This window comes from Citrus clementina, unplaced genomic scaffold (assembly GCF_000493195.1).
Source record: "Citrus clementina cultivar Clemenules unplaced genomic scaffold, Citrus_clementina_v1.0 scaffold_1, whole genome shotgun sequence".
NCBI lineage: Eukaryota > Viridiplantae > Streptophyta > Magnoliopsida > Sapindales > Rutaceae > Citrus > Citrus x clementina.
In genome coordinates this window covers 10724157-10741373 of record NW_006263303.1, presented here as the reverse complement: position 1 = coordinate 10741373, position 17217 = coordinate 10724157, and the positions used below count along the sequence as shown (strand labels likewise).

Genomic DNA, 17217 nt, shown 5'->3' with positions numbered 1-17217 from the left:
TGGCTTAATCAATTTCACTCATCAAATTTCTCAATTTACGTTTCAACATGCAAAGGGGGAAACATAGTATAACATAACTCAAGGCCAAAGATAATACAAATACCAAAATTTGAAAATCATCATGTTATCCAATGTTAAAATATCACACTGAAAAAGAAAACTTTTTTTTAAGAAAACACTAAAAAAAAATTGGGACTGATTGCAGAAACTTAAGGGAGACAATTAAGAGAAAAAGAGAAAAAGACAGAAAACAAAAAGTTAGAAAATAATTTGTTTTCAAAGAAAACACATTAAAATTAAGAAAATGCGTTTCTAGAGACACTACATTTTATATTCTGCCATCTTCGACTCAAATTTTTATCCAAAGTTAGTCTTTACAACAAAAATTAGTAAAAACATCACCAGGACCGAGACATTCAACAATTATCAACTATTCCCTCCCCCCAACCTGAAGGAGACATTGTCCTCAATGTCTAAAGAAATAAGTAGAGTTTAGAAGATATCACCTGGCCACTGTTGGAAATATTTACAAACGGAGAGTTAAATCTAATTTACACTTTTTATGAGAGTTACTGCTATCATCATCAGTTGCCTAATCCAACGCCAAAGTTATGAGATCTGGCTCCGGTTTATAAGCTTGCAAAAGATCAAGTAACTCATTAGCAGTAGGAGCATAAATGAACAGTTTTTTCGCTGAAGATGGAATGAAATAATTTTTAATTGCATGATTAAGAAATGTTATTAAGCCATCATAAAAGTTATTAACATTTAACAAACCAATGGGTTTTTTATGGATATTCAAATGGGCTCAAGAAGCAAATGTAATTAGCGACTCTAAAGTTGCAAGATCTCCTGGCAAGAAAATGAAAGCGTCAACATGATTTAACATTTTGAATATTCTTTGTTGTATACCTGAGACAACTAACTCTTCTCCAGTTGGTGGGTCTGATAGACATCTTAAAGGTTTTAAGGCTTTTGGAATGATGCCTAGCACTTGACTTTCTCAAATGAAAGTAGCTTCAGAGACAAGCTTTGATAAACCTCAGTCACCTCCTCCATATACAAGATGTAATTTCCTTTCTGTTATAGCACGACCAAGATCTATAGCTGCCTGAACGAACTCTTTATACTTTCTATAGTGAAATCTAGAAAGCACACAAATGTTCTTTAGTTGTCTTCTTGAAGTTGCTGCCATTAAAAAAATTCTAAAAAGAAACAATTTGTGAGTACTTGAAAAGGAGCTCCTATTTAAGGATCTTGGTGACGGACATAATGATATATAGGTGTAAATGGGGTGGTATGTTTGTCAAATGACGCGTGAAGCTTTTTAGCTTAATAATTCAAAGGGAAACAGTGAAAAGAAAAAGCAAACAGTGATTAGATATAAAAAAACACACAATAATAATAATAATGCAAAAGATAAAAGAAAAGTAAAATAAAAGGATAATTACTGGTAGTTGTGATTGTGGCTCACATCTTTCTCTGGTTTTACGTCCAGTAATGGCTTGAACGCCCTCTATGGGTCAAGGATAGGCTTCCCATCCACTTTTCTTATAAACTGGCAAACATGGTCTTTTAGAGTCAAATTCCCAAGACTAAACTGTGCACTTTCCTTTTGAAACAACTTCTACAAATTTTGAATTTCATGTTGAAAATATCCGCTCGGATGCGTCTCAAGAGATCGTAAGATATCATCCAATGATTCTTTACTCATGCCATCCTTAACGAATTTGATTTTATCTTCACGATTTACAGAAATCATTCCTAAAGTTTTACAACGTGGCTTTTTGCAAGCAAGTCTTACATAGTGAGAACATTTAGAGTCAAGTCGCTTAACTCTTTTTTTCTTAGCAAAAGTACTTTTACCAAAACTAGGCATGTAGGAAAGGAATGGATCAGAAAATTCACCTGCCAATCAGACCTTTGCTTCAATTAACCAGCGAATGTCAGCAGGAATCCCATTGATCATTAACAAATGCAGTCATTCACAACGAGCTTTGTAAATCTTCTTAAGAGCATTTTGAGGGAGAGAAGGAAAACATTGATGCAATTTTCATTGTCTTTCTTCCATGCTTGACATTGAGGTTTCAGTTATTGTGGGAAACTGAGAATACCGACTTAAAAAGTCATGGAGTACCGTTATTCGCCATTTATACGGGAGAGTGAATCAAAACAAAATGAATCAAATCTACAAAATCAAATTAAAAGTGAAGAAGAACAACAAAATAAAACAAAAACACACAAGAAATATAACTCACCTTCGTCCTTTTATTGAATTTACCTCCAGTTCCAATTGCAGATTATAAATACCATCCTCTATTTCCTTAAGTTGTCTTTCTAGATCTTTCACATTGGATACTAACTCTGGTGGTTGTAGATCCTAAATGAGATTCGATTTATAAAATCGGAGCAATTTCCTCAGGTGAAATTTTACATGTAAAAGCTCTTTAAGATGATCGAAAAGAAAACTTCTCATGGAGGTACTTATGAAAAGTATAAAAATTTGGTGAGCTAAAGCACAATTGTCAAACAACACAAAATTAAAAATAATGCAATGCACTCCATTCAAGACATAGGGAAAAGGAAAAAAAATCAAACAATTCAAACGATAAAGTAACAGTAAATCAAATTCACAAAAAGTTAAAATGAAAATGCTTAATTAAAATTTGGTGGGTCACTCAAATTGATTTCAGTATCTGCTTCACGTGGTTGGTATTCCAGATATGGTTTCAATCTTTGACCATTAACTTTAAATGTGACACCATCTTTTAGATTCTCAATTTCTACGGCTCCATATGGATACACATTTTTTACAACAAATGGGCCATTCCACTTAGACTTTAACTTCCCTGGAAATAAATGAAGATGAGAATTACAAAGCAATACTTTTTGACCAATTTCAAAGGTTTTCCGAAAAAATCTTTTGTCATGAAAAAATTTGGTTCTTGCCTTAATAATTCTAGAATTCTTATATGCATCATCCTTAATTCCTCAAGTTCATTTAATTGCAATTTACGTACATTACCAGCATCATCAAGATTTGAATTAAAAATTTTAATGGCACAAAATGATTTACATTCAAGTTCAACTGGTAAGTGGCAAGATTTTCCATAAATACGCTAATAGGGTGACATTCCTAAAGATATTTTAAAAGCAGTACGATATGCCCAAAGTGCATCAGTTAGTCGAAGAGACCAATCTTTATGGTTTGTATTAATTGTCTTTTTTAAAATTTGTTTTATCTCAATATTTACGAATTCAACTTGACCACTTATTTGAGGGTGATAAGGGGTAGCAACTTTTTTTGTAATTCCATATTTCTTCATTAAGGACTTAAATGGCTTATTACAAAAATACTTACCTCCATCATTGATAATGGCTCGAGGTATTCCAAATCTGCTCAAAAGATTTTCTTTTAAAAAGCGAATCACAATCTTGTGATTATTGTGCCGATAAGGAATCGCCTCAATCCATTTTGAAACATAATCAACAGCAACCAAAATGTATACAAATCCAAATGATGATGGAAAAGGGCCCATAAAATCAATTCTCCAACAATCAAATATTTCAATGACAATAATGGGGTTTAAAGGCATCATGTTTCGCTTTGAAATAGACCATACCATTTGACAATTCTTACACAATTTACAGAATGCATGTAAATCTTTAAATAATGTAGGCCAATAAAATCCACACTACAATATTTTTGCAGCATTCTTTTTTGAAGAAAAATGGCCACTGCAGGCTTCAGAATGACAAATTGAATGACCTTACTTACTTCGTCGTCTGGTATGCATCTTCGAAAAATTTGATCAGAGCAGTACTTGAATAGGTATGGATCATCCCAGTAAAAGCTTCTCACTTTTATTAAGAATTTCTTCTTGTCCTAGGAACTCCAATCACATGGCATTTCACATGTTGCAAGATAATTAACAATATTAGCATACCAAGGCATTTTGTTTATAGAAAATAAAAATTCATCAGTGAAAGAATCATTAATGAGTGTTGTTTCAATTGAAGACTCATTTGTAAGTCTTAAAAGATGATCTGCAACAACATTTTCAGCGCATTTTTTGTCCTTGATTGTCAAGTTAAATTCTTGAAGTAGCAAAATCCATCATATCAACCTTGGTTTGGCATCCTGTTTTGATATTAAATATCTCACAGCAGCATGATCAGAATAAACAATAGTGGATGAACTAATTAAATACGAACGAAATTTATCCAATGCAAATATTACAGCAAGTAGTTCTTTCTCAGTTGTAGTGTAATTCATTTGAGCACTATTCAAAGTTCTACTTGCATAATAGATGACAAAAGGCTTACCTTCCTTTCTTTGACCCAGAACTGCGCCAACGGCATAATCACTAGTATCACACATTAGCTCAAAAGGTAAAGACCAATCAGGGGGTTGCATTATTGAGGCTGATGTCAAATGAGTAGTTATTTTTTCAAAAGTTTGTTGACAATCTTTAGTCCATTCAAAAGGTGTGTCTTTTATTAGGAGGTTGCAAAGTGGTCTAGATATGGCACTAAAGTCTTTTATAAACCTCCTATAAAATCTTGCATGTCCTAAAAAGGAACGGACTTCTCTAATTGTCTTTGGTGAGGGTAATTTGGAAATGACTTCAACTTTGGCTTTGTCAACTTCAATTCCTTTTGAAGACACCACATGGCCTAAGACAATTCTAGAAGTCGTCATGAAATGGCATTTTTCCCAATTTAAAACTAGTCCTTTTTCTTTGCACCTTTCCAAAACTTTTTCTAGATTATCAAGATATGTATCAAAAGAATTGCCAAATATAGTTAAATCATCCATAAAAACCTCTAGACAATTTTTAACTATATCACTAAAAGTGCTTAGCATGCACCTTTGAAATGTTGCAAGAGCATTACAAAGTCCAAAGGGCATTCTCCTAAATGCAAATGTTCCAAATGACCATGTCAATGTGGTCTTTTCCTAGTCTTCTAAGGCTATAGAGATTTGATAATAGCCAGAGTAGCCATCAAGAAAGCAGTAGTAGAGATGTCCAGCTACTCTTTCGAGAATTTGGACTAGAAATGGAAGGGGAAAATGATCTTTTCCAGTGGTATCATTTAATTTTCTGTAATCAATACACATGCACCAACTAGATGGAATTCTTGTTGGGATTGGTTTACCTTTTTCATTTTTTACAACGGTTATTCCAGATTTCTTTGGTACTACTTGTGTTGGACTTACCCATTTACTATCAGAGATAGGATAGATAATTCATACATCTAGTAGTTTAAGGACCCCATTCATTACCACTTCTTTCATATGAGGGTTTAATCTTCTTTGTGGTTGACGAGTTGTTTTGGCATTTTCCTCTAAGCGTATTCGGTGTGTGCAAATTAAAAGATTAATGCCTTTTATATCCTTTAAGGTCCAACCAAATGCAATTTTATGCCTTTTTAGTACAGATAACAACTTACGTTCTTGATCATGTGTGAGCTGAGAAGAAATTACCACCGAATATGTATCCTGCTTCCCAAGGTAGGCATACTTCAATTCTTCTGGTAAGGGCTTTAATTCGAGCTCTGGTGCTTTCTCTTCGTTTGGTTCTTCAGGTTGTACCGTATCTTCAAAGTTCGATTGGTCATCGTCACCTATAGGTACCTGCATCGAATCAAGTGTAGGGCATATATCAGCAGTATCACAATCTAATTCCTTACTTGATTCAAAAGAACCAGCAAAAAAAATTTTCGCAGAGTTTATAAAATTCTCATCCTGAATGTGTTCCTCAATGATTGGCTCAATGAGATCAATCTCCTCATTCTCATTATCATCATCTTCTTAGTGGTGAGGTTGTTTACACATGTTGAACACATTGAGTTCTAGTGTCAAGTTGCCGAAAGATAAATTCATTAATGCATTCCTGCAATTTATCAAAGTATTAGTAGTAGCTAAAAATGGTCGACCCAATATAACAGGAATTTGTTTGCATTCATTAGCAATTGGTTCTGTTTCCAAAATAATAAAATCCACAGGATATATGAATTTATCGACCTGGACTAATACATCTTCAATTATCCCTTTTGGAACCTTAATCGATCTATCAGCAAGTAAAAGAGTAGTAGAAGTTGGATTTAACTCACTGAGATTGAGTTGTTGGTACACTGAGTAAGGAATCAAATTAACACTGGCACCAAGATCAAGTAAAGCATGTCCAATTTTATAATCCCCAATAGTGCAAGAAATAGTTGGACAACTAGGATCCTTGTATTTCAAAGTACTATTTGTTGAGATAATGGAACTTACCTGTTCTGCTAGAAAAGCTTGCACCTTATGTTTCCTTTTCACCCTGCAAAGATCTTTAAGAAATTTAGCATAAGAAGGTACCTGTTTAATGACATCCAACAGAGGAATGTTGACCTTTACTTGTTTAAAAACTTCATAAATTTCTGGACTGTGGTTTGATTTCTTTGGCTTGATTAGTGCTTGAGGAAATGGGGGTACAGGAGGAGAGTTGGTTATTTCTTCATGGATTAAAGGTTCGACATACTCTTCCCTATTTTCTGAAATTGAATCTTTACTAGTTTCACGAGGGTCCACAATGTGTTTTTTGACTACTTTACCACCACGAAAGGTTATAACTGATTTGACTTAACTCATATTTTAGTTTCCTGAATTTCCCATTTACAGATGTTGTTGACTCTTGGTGTTTAGTTCAGGTTGAGCAGGAAACTTTCCTTTTTAATGCATGGTTAGAGCAAATGTAAGTTAGGAGATAGTTTCTGTCAAATTGATTAAGGTTTGCATTGTTTGGTTATTGATCGACTCTTAATTTTCAATAAACAAATGCAATGTGTCTTCCAGAGTTTTTCTTGGTGGCAAGACATATGGTGGGTAACTCTGGGGGTTTTGGAAATTTTGACGTGGAGGAACTGATTGCGAAGATTTTGCATGATTGTCATTTCTCCAACTAAAATTTGGGTTGTTTCTCCAACCAGAGTTGTAAATTTGGGAGTATGGATTTGAATTTAGCCTTTTGAAATTGTCAATGACGTTTACTTGTTCGTGCAAACTTTCTCTTAGAGCTAGCAAGGTTGGACAATCCTGCGTAGAATGGTCAATAGAATCGCAAACATAACATGAAATATTTTGAACATACTTTACATGATCATTCTTTTTCGACTCTAATGCTTCGACTTTTCTAGCTAATGATGCAAATTTGGCTTGAAAATCATGGTCTTCCGTAAGGTTATACATGCCTCCACCAGATGGAGATGACTGGGGTTTATTTGATGACTCATAAGACCCAATTGTATCCCAATGTTGTGCATTCTCTGATATATAGTCAAGATAGTCTAATACATTTTCAGGACTTTTATCCCTAAACTCACCATTACACATCATTTCAACGACTTGTCTACCTTGGGATGTTAATCCCTCGTAGAAATAAGACACTAATCTCCATGTTTCAAAACGGTGGTGTGGGCAAATGTTAAGTAGTTCTTTAAACCTATCCCAACATTGGTAGAGGGTTTCTCCTGGTTTTTAAGTGAACGTCATGATTTGTCTTTTGAAAGAATTAGTTATGTGGGGTGGGAAGATTTTTTTCAAAAATTGTGCTTGCTTTTCATCCTAAGTTCTGATGGATCCTGGCCTAAGATTTTATAGCCAAGTTTTAGCTTCATCCTTTAGTGAGAAAGGAAAAAACTTAAGCCTGATTATATTCATGCTATAATTTTGATCAGTACATGTGTTACAAACTTCTGCAAATTCCCTTAAATGCAAATATGGATTTTCAGACTCAAAACCATGAAAAGTATGAAGAAGTTGAATGATACCAGGTTTGAAATTAAAACGTGATGCATCAGGAAGGAAAACTATGCATGATGGTGACCCTGTTCTAGTAGGATGCATGAAGTCTCTAAGGGTCCTAGGCTGTTCATGAAAATTTGGCAAGGCTTGGTCATTTTCGTGCTCCGAAAAATTTTCAGCTCCTATGTCAGCCATATCAAAGGGTAGTGACGGTGATCTTCTAATTAATCTGTCATTATTTGTACGAGACCAATGACGCATGCAATGCTAATGATGTGTGCTAAGCTAATGATGCATAAAACGCTAAATGAAAATTGCAAAAATAAAAATAAACTGGAAATTAAATAAGCAAAAATGCGAAATAAAAATTAACAAACTGAAATATAAATAAAATAAATAAATTAGGCAGTGAAACCAGCCATAAACAGTTTAGGCGGTATTTTAAAACCAGCCATATAATAAAACATAAAATTAAATAAATTAATGTACAAGAATAAATAAACTGAAATTAAAATGTTAAGCGGTAGAACCGACCATGTAAACAAAATACATAAATTAACAAAATTTAAATAACAGTCAGGCGGTAGAACCGACTATTTAAATAAATTAACAAACTGAAATTAAAATGTTAGGCGGTAGAATCGACTATTTAAAATAAATGTGGAAAGTAAATTGTAGAAATTTAAAGAAATAAATACGATTTGCGGACTGATTTGCAAAGGTTTCTGGGCTAAAATGAAGTTACTCACAAATTTTATGGATAATATTAAAGTTTGAAAAGAGGAGGGATGCTAACTGAAATTTTGCAAAAAGAGAATAAAATAGAATCACGGAAAGATAGTAACGAAAAAAAATTAAAATAAAATAAAAATAAAGTAAAGACAAACTAACACCAAATTTAGAAAACTCCCCGGCAACGGCGCCAAAAACTTGACATGACTCAAAAGTGTATTACTCCTAAGTATAAGAGTGTCTGGTTATAATATAACCCAATGAGTCCGGGGTCGAGCCACAGGGAATTTAAAAATCTTATTGTCAATTTGTTTAAACAAAAAAATTTAATTGCGAGAAATGAAATCATTAGAAATCAATTTAAAGATATGTTAAGGTTACGGGATCCACTCTCAGTATTCAAACTATAATTTTACTATTCTCTCATTTTTATTTTGCCTCACTTTTACCAGTTAATTATTATATCATTTAATTCTCAACTAACTATGTGTGTAGATAAATATGAAATAAAGTACCTAATGTGCCACAACTATTTTAATGTGTCGACATTATGTCAATATATATATTATATTGAAATGTGCGATGGTCAGGAGGCGTGATGGCCTCCTGGCCATCACAAGCAATCATGGTTGCATTTTGTTCTTTTGTTCTTTTTTTATTTTTTATTTTTTATTTTTTATTTTTTATTACATCTCTTCAATTGTGTTCCAGTAGTCCTTCTTTGTTCCCGCTTTCAATTCTAATTCCATCTTTATTCTTAAAAAATATTTACAAGATAAAAATTAACAAATTGTGAATTAATTTAACATAAAATATATTTGGGAAGTATTAAAATAATTTAGAAATAATGAACCTATTAATCGACACAATAAGTGAAAAAATAATAATTTTATTTTTATTAAATGTATATTTTTTAGTGTCAATCAGTGTGATAAACAAATTATAGAATATACTAAACAAAGTATAGTATATATTATCTCTCCTTGTCTTCAAATGAGTAGTGCAAAGATTAGTATAAATTATAAGCGATTTTAGGTAATAGCATTTAATGATGGGATAAACAAATTAATTGTCATTTTTTACATTTATTCCTTTCCGATTTAGCTCATCGTTTCTTTGTTGTGTAAGTATAACTATTGAGTCGAACTATTAGCACCTAGGGGTGGGTGTCGGTTTGGTTCGGTTCGGTTTTGGAATAAATTTTCGATTTCGCATCAGTTCGAGTTCGAAAATTAAAAAAACCATTCGGTTTTTTTGAAAATAAAATCCGAACCAAAATTGATAGGTCAATTTCGGTTCGGTTTCGATTTTCGGTTTTGGTTTTTTAACGACTTAATTTAAGCAATCGATTTTTCGGTTCTTTTAACAGTATTTGAATTTTGACTTTCAGTCAAGGACCAATTTGAAAATTTGAAAACAAATTAGGCCACAATAGAATTCCTATATGCAAACATTTCCTAAGTATTGGGCCACACTAATATTTTGTAAAAGAGATGGATCTAAATGATATTATCCCTCCATTATCTTCTCCACTTCATGACTTTTTATGTTTCTCACCCAGCAACAGTGACATTTGCAGATCCAGTCACATGTACAAATCCAAACAAAACTAATAAAACCAAATACAATTAATAATCTAATACAGTAATAATAAGTAAAGCAACCATGAAATTACAAAAGATTAAAGAGTTATTTCGAAAAAAAAAAGTCATTTCAAAATAAAAGAAAAAGAGAGAAAGCAGAGCAAGTAAGTGAGTTGGCTGGCTGGCTGGCTGGCTGGCGAGGGAGAAATGGAAGGAACGGTAGTGGCAGATCGGCAGTATCAGCCACCGGTAGATGAAGTTAAGATTTGGGTGTGTTGGTTTGTCCATTCGTGGTTTTGTGTAGCTTAAAGTGAGAGATTGGTGCATCGGTGTTGTTGTATAATTTGTGGTCTGGGTATATATATTATGGTGAAATTATAAAAATACCTCAATATCAGTTCGGTTCGGATTTTAAAATTTTTATCCGAAATCGAACCGAACCGAACCATTCAATTCGGTTTTTATGATTTCGGATTTTTTAGATTTAAAAAACCAAACCGAAACCGAAAAAATCCGAACCAAACCGAATTTTTTTCGATTTCGGTTCCGTTTTGCCCACCCCTATTAGCACCCCTCTAAAATCCCATTGAAACATTTTTAAATTATATTCCATTTAATACAAAAGTGCCCTTTTTTTCTAAATGAATGTTCTTTTCATTTATGAATTTTTCAGTTTCTAATAATTTTCTCACTGTTTCAGTCTTAATATTTGTATTCCTCTCTTGAAACTTCCTTTATTATTTAATTTCCAAAGAAAAAAATCTAAACGAAAAAGTAAGAAAAACATTATACTTAGAAAATAATGATATTTTATGAGTTTAATATAATTTTATCCTACCTATAAATCTTGGGTTCAGCAATTAGTTTGAGAATTCTTAAAAAAGTTATTTGCAGCAAGATAAATTTTTATTTTACTTATTTTCCACTATATTGTATCTTAATTAAGTTGTTATGTTTATGCAAAAATTTTATTTTGACTTAGAGGATTACTTCCTAAATTCATATTAGTTTGATGATAAAAAAAAATTATATTTTGCAACCAAAATAAAATTGAAGAGAGAGAGAGAGAGAGAGAATATAAATGGCTTAATTCTATTTATATTTGTCCTTAAATGTAATTGTAATATAACAGGAGTTTTATGAGATTAATGAAGAGGTGCCAATAGTCCAACTCTAACTATTCCTGAGAATGAATGTACTTTTTATTTTTTCTGGGGAAAAAAAGTAATATAATAATTGTATTTACATTTGGTGATGAAGATTTCTGGTCAACTTAGAGAATTAATTTATGTGGGGGGCGATATAACAAAAGGACACAAAGAATTAACATAGTTCGGTCTTTGGCCTGCGTCCATGGGCAGAGAAAGACAAATATTTTATTAAGATCGCACTTACAACTTGACTCCCTCTCTTTTTGCTATTATTTTTTGATCCCTTACACTATGAGAGACCTCTGCTTTTATAGCCTGCTATAGATAAAATCCTTTTCTAATTTGAATTCTATCTAACTCTTCTCTACCCTCTAGAATTTTAATTACAAAATATCTCTACCTTTTTTCAAAGTTGTATCTGTGTCAAAATCTATTTAATTTGCTTTTAGGGCAAGCAATGTACTTCTATTGTCCTTCAACGATAGCTCCTCTATTTGGACATGCCTTTTCTTGTGCGGTCCATAATCTAAAACTGGGTCAAGGGCTGTCTGGATCCATGACTTTTGTCATCCTCCGCTACTGCTCCTTGTTGCTGGGGAGCCTAATTCCTTCTCCCCATTTCTGGGGAGTATATTTTCTGGGACCCATTCTTAAAGGAGCATACTTTCAAGGACCCATTCCTGGGGTAGAATCCCTACTCCCCATTCATGGGGGAGCATACTTTCTAGGGCCTTATTCCTGGGGATAGAATCGCTGCTCCCCCATTCCTGCGTGAGATTACTTTCTGGGGCCTATTCTTGGGTAGAATCCCTAATCCCCATTCTTATAGGAGCATATTTTCTAGGGCCCATTCCTAGGGGTAGAATCACTGCTCCCTATTTTTGGGGAGCATACTTTTTAGGGCCCCATTCCTGCTGGTAGAATCTCTGCTCTCCATTCTTAGGGGTAGAATCCCTACTTCCCATTCCTGAAGAGGCATACTTTCTGGGGCCCCATTCCTGGGTGTAGAATCCTTACTCCCCATTCCTAGGGGAGTATACTTTCTATGACCCATTCTTATGTAGAATCTCTGCTCCCCATTCCTGTGGGAGCATACTTTTTGGGGCCCCATTCTTGGGGTAGAATCCATGCTTCCCGTTCCTGGGGAGCATACTTTCTAGGGCCCATTGCTGGGTAGAATCCATGCTCCCCATTCTTGGGGGAGAATAATTCTTGCTCCTAATTCTTAGAGGGCATAATCTTTGGGGCATCACTCTGTGCTTTAATTATTAGCTTATAGTTTCACCAGAAGTATAAGAGCTCAAGTTATTTCTTTTTCTTCTCATTTCTACATAAACCATCCTTTGCACCATCTACTAGTTTTATGTTCTATAATTTGTTCTAAGGGTTCCGTTTTTGCCCACTTTGTAAAATAGTCAACAACCACGACTGCAAATTTTGTTTGCCCTTCACCAGTAGGCATTGTACCGATGATGTTTACCCCCCACTGAGCGAATGGTCACGGACCAAAAATTGAGGTGAGCTGTTATGGGGGTTGACGTAGTATATTAGAAAACCTTTGACATTTGTTATACCATTGCACAAATTTATGTGCATCTTCCTTCATGGTAGGCCAAAAGTACCCTTGGTGAATGGCTTTATGGGCCAATGACCTTGCACCCGAGTGGTTGCTGCAAATATCTTAATGGATTTCTCTCATCACATAGTTTACTTCATCAGACGTTAGACACCTCAAGTAAGGTAGTGAATATCCTCTCTTGTATAGCACATATCCCAAAATCACATACCGTGCTGACCTTAACCTGATCTTCCTTGCTTTAACCTTATTATCAAGTAATTTTTTTATCTTTTAGGCAACCAATGACAGGATCCATCCAGCTCCCAATTGTATTCACAAGATTAATCTCCTTATTGTCCTCGTGATTAATACTCGGATTTTGCAAGAACTCAACAAGGATTAATTCGTTTAAGCCTGCATCTGTGGCTGATGCCAGCCTTGTAAGGGCATCTACTTTGTTGTTTTCCTCCCTTGAAACTTGAGAAATAGTGTATTCTACAAAATTCATTAATAGTTTTTTGACCTTTTGTAGATACACTAACATCTTACTATCTTTTGTTTAGTACTCAGATATAACTTCATTCACAATTAATTGTGAATCACTAAATATTTCGAGCTTCTCTGCCCCCATCTCTTTTGTTAACCTGAGACCAGCAAGCAAGGCCTCGTACTCTGCCTTGTTGTTAGAGGCCTTGAACCCAAACCTGAGGGCAAAGCTTATCTCTGTATGCTCTGGGGTGACTAAAATCAATCCTGCTCCACTCCATTGTTGGTTTGATGATCCATCCACATATAATCTCCCGGTTGGTATTATTGCTTCATTAATCCGGGCCTCCTTAAACTGGTTACTAGTAAATTCAGCTATAAAGTATGTGGCCGCTTGTCCTTTAATTGTTGTTCTTGGTTGGTACTTAATATCATGCTCTCCCAGCTCTACAGCCCACTATACCAACCTTCCCAACACCTCTGGTCATTGTATTATCGGCCTCAAGGGCTAGTTGTGAGCACCACTATAGTGTGAGCCTGAAAGTAAGGTCTTAGTTTCCTGGCGAATACTATTAGTGCTAAAGCCATTTTTTCTACAACTGGATACCTTGTCTCGGCATCTAACAGAGCATGATTCACATAATAAACTGGCTTTTATACCTTATTCTCCTTTCTTATCAATGTTGAACTAACTGCCGAATCTGAAACGGCCAGGTATAAGTAAAGATTTTCTCCGAATATTGGCTTAGAGAGAATTGGAGGACTTCTCAAATACCTTTTCAACCCCTGAAAGGCTTTCTCGCATTCTTTTGCCCATACCATTCGCCCCCCCCCCCCCCAGGGGCTTGAAGAATGGTAGATATTTATATGTCGCTTGTGAAATAAATCAGTTCAAGGCCGCAACTCTTCCTGTTAACCTTTGAACTTCTCTAATTGATTTTAGAGACTCCATATCTAGAAGGGCTTGAATTTTTTCTGGATTGGCTTCTATTCCTTGTTGGCTTGCCATGAACCCTAAAAACTTTCCTAAAGAGACTCCAAACACGCATTTGCTTGGATTTAACTTCATGTTTTATTGTTTCAAAATCTTGAACGCTTCATCTAAGTCTGTGATATGATCTTTCATTCTGTTACTTTTGACAAGCATATCATCTACGTCGACCTCCATATTTCTTCCAATCTGACCATGAAACATTTTATTGACCAACTTTTGATAGGTCTTTCCTATATTTTTTAACCCAAAGGGTATAACGTTATAGCAGTATAGGCCTTTATTTGTAATGAAAGATGTCTTTTATCTATCTAGTAGGTACATCTGAATTTGGTTATACCCAGAATATGAAATACTATCTAAGCAACCCAAGAGGGGGAGTGAATTAGGTTATCAAAAATTATGCAAAACAAACCACACAACAATTTAAATTTAATGCCTTAATAAGAATGAAAATAATAAATTTAATTAAGCAATATAATATAAGAGTAAGGGAAGAGAAATCAAACACGTGATTTTTACGTGGTTCGACTAACCGTGCCTACGTCCACGCCTCCAAGCTCACCGGGCTTGAGGATTCCACTAAGCAAGCCTCCAAGGCTTCAACCGCTCTTACAATTGACTTCCAAGGTGTCAATAAACCTTTACAATAAGAGATTATCCTCAATCTCTTAACCCAAGTATATCCCAACACTTACAATCACTCAATTTGATTTTAAGGAATATTACAAAATAAATCTATCTCTCACACAATTTGTTTGATTACAAATGAAAATCCAAAGTGTGAGTAAATGAGATGAATACAAGAATTAAGGCTCAATGAATGTTGTATGCTCAATACTTTGCTCAATCATAATTGTTGGAATCGTTGTTGTTTGAATTTGATTGAGATTATTTATAGTTGAAGATGAAATATAGCCATTATTGACTATCTGCTCACTGTTGGATCGCCGTTAACTAGATATTGGATCGCCGTTTTGACTGGTCAATATAACCGTTGGGCTGAATTTTCAAAATGTCGGATCGCCGTTTTCAAGATGTGAGATCGCCGTTAGTGTCCAGAGGCTACTCTTTAATTCTGTTCGATGTCAGCTAGCCATTATCAAGATGTCGGTTAGCCGTTGCTACAGTGAACTATTTTAAAACACTACAGTTTGGCCCTAAAACTTTATAAAATTATACTATGCCCAAAACTTTGTAAAACTTATCAAATAAGTCCATTTCCAGAATTTTAAGTAATATTTTCTAATTTGAAAATTCTCAAAACTTTTCAATGTAAAACATTAACATGAAAATAACTTATATCATTAAATCACTTTTCATTGGATATAAAACCTTTATAATATTAAAAATAATTTGAGCCTTTAAAACAATCTTAATCAAGTTTGTTATCATCAAAATCAATATTAAATAAATATTTATGTTAACAATCTCCCCCTTTTTAATGATGACAAACTTTTCTTTAAAAAAATATGTGCAATTTTTCTCCCCCTAAGTATATGGCCATCAATTTTTAACCATACAAAAATAAATTTAATAAACATAATATTATTCAACAGATTATAAATTATCTCCCCTTTCATCATAAAAAAGAAATGAGCGCGAAAAGATTAAAAAGAGTAGTTCAGAGATTACCCATGTCGTAAAAATTTCGGCAGAATCTCCCCTTAAAAATGAACATATCCTCAAAAACAAAATAGTTAAAACACTCCCATATAAACTTCAATTAAGCAACCAACCTCCATACTAACAAATTCAACATTTATCATAACCAAAAGCCAAACATGTCACCAAAATCAACTCAATCATAAGTTCACATATCCGACAAAAATCATCATAAAAACATCACAAGCATAATAAAAAATAAAATAGTATCAAAACAACTACATGAGATGAGTAATGTTTCTGCGAAATGCATAGGTGTAGAAAACTAAGATGGAGGTGGTGAAGAGGAACTGCCGGGAAGAGGACAGTTCCATATTAGAGTAAAATACTCGCACAAGGTTTTCATAAACATGCTCTTCTATACTTAAAGCCTTATTCCAATGACTAAGCATGTGAGTAATATTGCGACCACAATTTGTAATATTCGAAAACTCTTTAATGTCAAGAAAATAAGAGGAAGTTACCGGTTTGCCCATGAATTTGTCACGAAATCGCTGAGCAGAGTGAGCATTGGGAAAATGGAGACTCTCGAAGTCCTGAGAGGGAGCCTTGGAGGGACTGGAATTAAGCGGGGCAGTGTGCTTGGTTCGGGCACGCCTCTATGACGGTGGTCTTGCGGCCATTGATGGTTTTGGAAGAAAAGAAATGGGTATAAAAGAGATTGGAGAGTCTAGAGAGTGATTGGAAGTTGAGATTTAACCGAAAATGGAGGAAAATTTGGTTAAAAATGGGAAGAGTAGTGCGGTTGGTTCTAGGGTTTTCAATTTGGGATTTTTTAATTTTTGAAGTAAAAACCGATTTTAATCGTTTGAAAAGGTTCTAAAGAGGTAGTGCGGCTGGTTCTAGGGTTTTTAATTTGGGATTTTCAATTTTTGAAGAAAAAACCAATTTTAATCGGTTGAAAAGGTTCTAAAGAGGATAAAAATGATTTGTAATGCTTCAATTTGGTGAAAAATGACAGAAAAAATGATGGATTTGAGAGAGAGACGCAGTTGCAGTCACAGTTTGAGGGAGGGAGAAGAATGGTTCAAAAATGAAATGAAGAAGAAGACTGATGATTGTTCATTTAACGCGTGATAACGGGGAGTCGTAATATGTGATGTCGGCGAACCGACAGCGTCCAGAGAGCATCCCAAAATTTTTCTTGCAAACGGCGAGCCGTTATATGTGATGTCAGCGAACCGATAGTGTCCAAAGAGCATCCCAAAATTTTTCTTACAAACGGCGAGCCGTTATTGTACTATCAGCGAACCGACAGTGTCCAG

General features: G+C 34.4%; 1 pseudogene; it reads right to left on the bottom strand.

The window, feature by feature from the left end:
• Nucleotides 1-3119: 3119 nt before the first annotated feature.
• Nucleotides 3120-12381, bottom strand: LOC112095628 (annotated as a pseudogene).
• Nucleotides 12382-17217: the final 4836 nt, after the last annotated feature.